Here is a 7,648-nt window from a genome sequence, read left to right as displayed (position 1 = left end):
CGCAAATTTGATCGTGACAGGTCCCTTGAGTGGATTGTGCACCAAAGTACAAAACTATATGAAGTGCTATATTGTCAAGGTAGAGAGGGTGATAAAATGAAAGATACTAGACCAAAATCTAAAGAATCCTTGGCAACAGTAATGGAGATCAGGTCAGCTAAAATGTCACTTGAGTCAGTTCAAAGTCCAGGTAAAAATAATGTGAACAGAGAGGTAATCAACAGAGGTTTCCGCTTTCTGCACTGGTGTTTCAGTCAACTGATCCTAGTAATAGGGAGAACTACATTAGCCCTAGGTACTTAGGAGACAGGCTCCGTGCAGGATATTGGCTGAGATGTCAGGTATAAACAATAATCAGAGACAGATTTGACCGCAAAACCATGATATATAGTAATCAGGACAGACCCCGATATGTGGATCGATTTACTAAAAATGGGAATCAGCATAGGCGACAATACTCACAAAATGAGAGACAGGACATGAGTATGAATTATGCCCCTCGTCAATACAATCAATCACCAGCACCGGAGGACTACAACCAAAGGATAGGTGCACCCCGCTCCCCGCCCCACATGAATCAAGAGTTCAGAAAAAAACCCAAATAAATCACTCTCCTGAGAGATATCAGAATAGATTCAATCAGGGGGAAACCAACCAATATCAACCTAGGCCGCAGAGAGAAGATTCTAGAGAGATGTAAAGATTCCAGTGTCTCGAGGCCCAAGTGAAAATGTTGGCTGAACAAATAGGAAAACTATGTACGGTTCAAAAACAGTCATCAAAGGAGGGGGCAGAAGGCCATAGCAATGACCGGGTGGTTTCTGATAATAAGTGACTAAGGGGGTAATTCATAGAATTCAGCGCACAAGTGGCGCACGCGGCTGGCGCACAGTGTGTGCGTGCGAATCCCTGCGCCAGCCGCGTGCGCTAAAATCCATTTCCGCGCACAGCGTATTCATGGATTCCAGCTACCAAAACTAGCCGTGGCACACAGTGGCGCAGCGACCCTGCAGCAGCGCCAGTTACGCCCCCAAGAACGCCTCTCGCGCAGGGAAAAGCCATCAAAATCCCCAATCCAGTGCAAAGGGCTGCGCTAACCCTCTACCAGCACGGAAAGCGGGCTATGTGTATCACTGGGGTGCCCGGAGTACCTCACGTCATTTCAGCTGGGTACGTGTATTTCAGGGGTGCGCTGGAAGTTCCACACGCGATTCCATCAGGGTACGTGTACATCAGGGGTGCGCGGGAAGTTTCACAAGTGAATTCAGCAGGGTACGTGTATATCAGGGGTGCGCGGGAAGTTCCACACGCGAATGTCCTGGCTACGTGTATTTCGGGGTGCGCGGGAAGTTTCACACGCGATATCAGCAGGGTACGTGTATTCCAGGGGTGTGCTGGAAGTTCCACACGCGAATGTCCTGGCTACGTGTATCTTGGGGTGCGTGGGAAGTTTCACACGCGATATCAGCAGCGTACATGTATATCAGGGGTGCGCGGGAAGTTCCACAGGCAAATGTCCTGGCTACGTGTATTTCGGGGTGCACGGGAAGTTTCACATGCGATATCAGCAGGGTACGTGTATTCCAGGGGTGCGCTGGAAGTTCCACACGCGAATGTCCTGGCTGCGTGTATCTTGGGGTGCGTGGGAAGTTCCACACGCGAATGTCCTGGCTACTTGTATTTCGGGGTGCGTGGGAAGTTTCACACGCGATATTAGCAGGGTACGTGTATTCCAGGGGTGCGCTGGAAGTTCCACACGCAAGTGTCCTGGCTACGTGCATCTTGGGGTGCGCGGGAAGTTTCACACGCGATATCAGCAGGGTACGTGTATATCAGGGGTGCGCGGGAAGTTCCACATGCCAATGTCCTGGCTACGTGTATTTCGGGGTGCGCGGGAAGTTTCACACGCGACATCAGCAGGGTATGTGTATTCCAGGGGTGCACGGGAAGTATCACACGCAATTCCATCAGGGTACGTGTATACCAGGGGTGTGCGGGAAGTTCCACACGCGATTGTCCTGGCTTTGTGTATTTCGGGGTGCGCGGGAAGTTTCACACGCGACATCAGCAGGGTACGTGTATTCCAGGGGTGCGTGGGAAGTATCACACGGGATTCCATCAGGGTACTCCAGGGGTGCGCGGGAAGTATCACACGCAAAAACAGCAAGGTACGTGTATTCCAGGGGTGCACGGGAAGTATCACACGCAAAATCAGCAGGGTACGTGTATTTCAGGGGTGCACGGAAAGTATCACACGCGATTCCATCAGGATACGTGTATTACAGGGGTGCGCGGGGAGCACCACATATGAATTGCACGTGTGGGTCCTCCCAGGTGTTCCCTCTACACCCTCCACGGCCCCTGCAGGTGGCCCACACCACAGGGGCCTACCCTGCACATGTCCTGCAGGCACCCCATCCACCATGGCCATGCCCCCCAGCCAACCCACATGTCACCTTGCACTACTGCCCACCAACGCATGTCCCCCTGCACCCCCAGCCACCAGGGGCAGCATCCACCAGGCCCCCACTCATGTCTCCCACCAGCCCCACCCCCCAGCCACCAGGGGCAGCCTCCACCAGGCCCCCACCCATGTCTCCCATCACCCCCACCCCCCAGCAGTGCAGGGGCAGCCTCCAACAGGCCCCCACTCATGTCCAACTCATGTTCCCCTGCACCCCCACCCCCCAGCACTGTGGGGCACCTGCCAGCAGGCTCCCACTCATGTCCAACTCATGTTCCCCTGCACCCCCACCCCCCAGCACTGTGGTGCATCCTCCACCAGGCCCCCACCCATGTCTACCCCCACCCCCACCCCCCAGCACTGTGGTGCACCCTCCACCAGGCCCCCACCCATGTCTCCCACCACCACCCAGCAGTGCAGGGGCAGCCTCCACCAGGCCCCCACTCATGTCTCCCATCACCCCCACCCCCCAGCCACCAGGGGCAGCCTCCACCAGGCCCCCACCCATGTCTCCCATCACCCCACCCCCCAGCAGTGCAGGGGCAGCCTCCACCAGGCCCCCACCCATGTCTCCCATCACCCCCACCCCCCAGCCACCAGGGGCAGCCTCCACCAGGCCCCCACCCATGTCTCCCATCACCCCCACCCCCCCGCAGTGCAGGGGCAGCCTCCACCAGGCCCCCACCCATGTCTCCCATCACCCCCACCCCCAGCAGTGCAGGGGCAGCCTCCACCAGGCCCCCACTCATGTCTCCCATCACCCCCACCCCCCAGCCACCAGGGGCAGCCTCCACCAGGCCCCCACCCATGTCTCCCATCACCCCCACCCCCCAGGCACCAGGGGCAGCCTCCACCAGGCCCCCACCCATGTCTCCCATCACCCCCACCCCCCAGCACTGTGGTGCACCCTCCACCAGGACCCCACCCATGTCTCCCATCACCCCCACCCCCCAGCAGTGCGGGGGCAGCCTCCACCAGGCCCCCACCCATGTCTCCCATCACCCCCACCCCCCAGCCACCAGGGGCAGCCTCCACCAGGCCCCCACTCATGTCCCCTATCACCCCCACCCCCCAGCAGTGCAGGGGCAGCCTCCACCAGGCCCCCACTCATGTCCCCTATAACCCCACCCCCCAGCAGTGCAGGGGCAGCCTCCACCAGGCCCCCACCCATGTCTCCCATCACCCCCACCCCCCAGCCACCAGGGGCAGCCTCCACCAGGCCCCCACCCATGTCTCCCATCACCCCCACCCCCCAGCAGTGCAGGGGCAGCCTCCACCAGGCCCCCACTCATGTCCAACTCATGTTCCTCTGCACCCCCACCCTCCAGCACTGTGGGGCACCTGCCAGCAGGCCCCCACTCATGTCCAACTCATGTTCCCCTGCACCCCCACCCCCCAGCATTGTGGTGCACCCTCCACCAGGCCCCCACCCATGTCTACCACCACCCCCACCCCCAGCACTGTGGTGCACCCTCCACCAGGCCCCCACCCATGTCTCCCACCACCCCCACCCCCCAGCAGTGCAGGGGCAGCCTCCATCAGGCCCCCACTCATGTCTCCCATCACCCCCACACCCCAGCCACCAGGGGCAGCCTCCACCAGGCCCCCACCCATGTCTCCCATCACCCCCACCCCCCAGCCACCAGGGGCAGCCTCCACCAGGCCCCCACCCATGTCTCCCATCACCCCCACCCCCCAGCAGTGCAGGGGCAGCATCCACGAGGCCCCCACTCATTTCTCCCACCACCCCCACCCCCCAGCAGTGCAGGGGCAGCCTCCACCAGGCCCGCACTCATGTCTCCCACCACCCCCACCCCCCAGCAGTGCAGGGGCAGCCTCCACCAGGCCCCCACCCATGTCTCCCATCACCCCCACCCCCCAGCCACCAGGGGCAGCCTCCACCAGGCCCCCACCCATGTCTCCCATCACCCCCACACCCCAGCCACCAGGGGCAGCTTCCACCAGGCCCCCACCCTTGTCTCCCATCACCCCCACCCCCCAGCCACCAGGGCCAGCCTCCACCAGGCCCCCACTCATGTCCCCTATCACCCCCACCCCCCAGCAGTGCAGGGGCAGCCTCCACCAGGCCCCCACCCATGTCTCCCATCACCCCCACCCCCCAGCCACCAGGGGCAGCCTCCACCAGGCTCCCACCCATGTCTCCCATCACCCCCACCCCCCAGCAGTGCAGGGGCAGCCTCCACCAGGCCCCCACCCATGTCCAACTCATGTTCCCCTGCACTCACAGCACTGTGGGGCACCTGCCAGCAGGCCCCCACTCATGTCCAACTCATGTTCCCCTGCACCCCCACCCCCAGCACTGTGGTGCACCCTCCACCAGGCCCCCACCCATGTTTACCACCACCCCCACCCCCCAGCACTGTGGTGCACCCTCCACCAGGCCCCCACCCATGTCTCCCACCACCCCCACCCCCCAGCAGTGCAGGGGCAGCCTCCAACAGGCCCCCACTCATGTCTCCCACCACCCCCACCCCCCAGCAGTGCAGGGGCAGCCTCCACCAGGCCCCCACTCATGTCTCCCATCACCCCCACCCCCCAGCAGTGCAGGGGCAGCCTCCACCAGGCCCCCACCCATATCTCCCACCACCCCCACCCCCCAGCAGTGCAGAGGCAGACTCCACCAGGCCCCCACTCATGTCTCCCATCACCCCCACCCCCCAGCAGTGCAGGGGCAGCCTCCACCAGGCCCCCACCCATGTCTACCACCACCCCCACCCCCCAGCACTGTGGGGCACCTGCCAGCAGGCCCCCACTCATGTCCAACTCATGTTCCCCTGCACCCCCACCCCCCAGCACTGTGGGGCACCTGCCAGCAGGCCCCCACTCATGTCCAACTCATGTTCCCCTGCACCCCCACCCCCCAGCACTGTGGTGCACCCTCCAACAGGCCCCCACCCACGTCTAACACCACCCCCACCCCCCAGCACTGTGGTGCACCCTCCACCAGGCCCCCACCCATGTCTCCCACCACCCCCACCCCCCAGCAGTGCAGGGGCAGCCTCCACCAGGCCCCCACTCATGTCTCCCATCACCCCCACCCCCCAGCCACCAGGGGCAGCCTCCACCAGGCCCCCACCCATGTCTCCCATCACCCCCAGCCCCCAGCCACCAGGGGCAGCCTCCACCAGGACCCCACCCATGTCTCCCATCACCCCCACGCCCCAGCCATCAGGGGCAGCCTCCACCAGGCCCCCACCCATGTCTCCCATCACCCCCACCCCCCAGCCACCAGGGGCAGCCTCCACCAGGCCCCCACCCATGTCTCCCATCACTCCCACCCCCCAGCCACCAGGGGCAGCCTCCACCAGGCCCCCACTCATGTCCCCTATCGCCCCCACCCCCCAGCAGGGCAGGGGCAGCCTCCACCAGGCCCCCACCCATGTCTCCCATCACCCCCACCCCCCAGCAGTGCAGGGGCTACCTCCACCAGGGCCCCACCCATGTCTCCCATCACCCCCAGCCCCCAGCCACCAGGGGCAGCCTCCACCAGGCCCCCAACCATGTCTCCCATCACACCCGCCCCCCAGCCACCAGGGGCAGCCTCCACAGGCCCCCACTCATGTCTCCCATCACCCCCACCCCCCAGCAGTGCAGGGGCAGCTTCCACCAGGCCCCCACCCATGTCTCCCATCACCCCCACCCCCCAGCCACCAGGGGCAGCCTCCACCAGGCCCTCACCCATGTCTCCCATCACCCCCACCCCCCAGCACTGTGGTGCACCCTCCACCAGGACCCCACCCATGTCTCCCATCACCCCCACCCCCAGCAGTGCAGGGGCAGCCTCCACCAGGCCCCCACCCATGTCTCCCATCACCCCCACACCCCAGCAGTGCAGGGGCAGCCTCCACCAGGCCCCCACTCATGTCCAACTCATGTTCCCCTGCACCCCCACCCCCCAGCACTGTGGGGCACCTGCCAGCAGGCCCCCACTCATGTCCAACTCATGTTCCCCTGCACCCCCACCCCCAGCACTGTGGAGCACCTGCCAGCAGGCCCCAACTCATGTTCCCCAACCAACATGTCATCACAATCTAGATCCCTGGTCCCTATGGTCAGCCTCCAAATGCAAAACACCCACCCGAGTATTGCATCCACCCACTTAGAAATGGCAATAACATGATAGAACATCAATTGCAAGTTTGGAAACGAACACATGTCCCTCACATACACCCAATGGGTGTCAGTGAATCTCAAAACCCATATCATGATATGCATGAAACCAATGAGATGATACTACACATTGAAGTTTGATCAAAAAATATGTATTAAAGGAAACATAAATTGATTCAAAAATAAACAAACAGAAATGGGAATGTAAAAAAATGAAAAGAAGCATGTCCGTGAAAAAAAGCAAAACCAAAAATCATAATCCAAAGGAATGGTGTCCAAAGTCACAGTCCACAAAAGAAAATCCAATGGAAAATTATAATTGAAAGCCATTGCTCCATGGGTAAATTGTAAAATAAAAAGAAAATCCAACAGTGAACTATGTACAGATGAACAAGCCAGGGTCCATTATCCCAACAAAAGAAATGAAACCTATCTAACAACACTAACTAATAAAAAAAACTATGTACAAAAATGTGGCCCATTGTCCAAAAGGTCCAAAAAAAAAAAAAAAAAAAAAAAGGAAACCTAACACAAACTACAGAACTATGTACAAGGGCAGCGGGCTAGTCCGACGGCTCACTTTTGGATGTCCCGGGCCAGGGCATCATCGAACTCTTGCTCAATGTCCCGGAGGCGGTCCTCCTCCATGGCCCCGAGGGTCTGCAGGGCCGTCGACGTGTCCACCTCCAACCCCCTGCGGATTGCCTCGAGGCACTCGGCCCGCCTCAGGGCCCTCCGCATGGAGTTCTCCGCCCTAACCATTGTGAGCCGTGCCTCTTCTGCCCACTGCCGCTCCGCATCTATGGCGTGGCCCAACCGCTGCCACACGGAAGACACTTTCTGTCCTGGGTCCTCCTGCCCTCCGGCCGATGCCTGCCCCTCCGATGTTGAAGGCCCCGAGCCTTCATGGCTCCCACCACGTTGCTGCTGCTGCTGTGCCTCTGCCAGTACACTGCCTCCTGCTGCCTGCACATCCTCTGCTGGCTGGGGTGCAGTCGTTGATGTGGCCACCCCTGCTGGACGTCCGACTCCCGACTGTGGCAGGGATGCCTC

Source organism: Ambystoma mexicanum, chromosome 4p (assembly GCF_040938575.1).
Source record: "Ambystoma mexicanum isolate Mex_15411 chromosome 4p, UKY_AmexF1_1, whole genome shotgun sequence".
Lineage (NCBI taxonomy): Eukaryota > Metazoa > Chordata > Amphibia > Caudata > Ambystomatidae > Ambystoma > Ambystoma mexicanum.
This window is presented reverse-complemented; position numbering follows the sequence as displayed.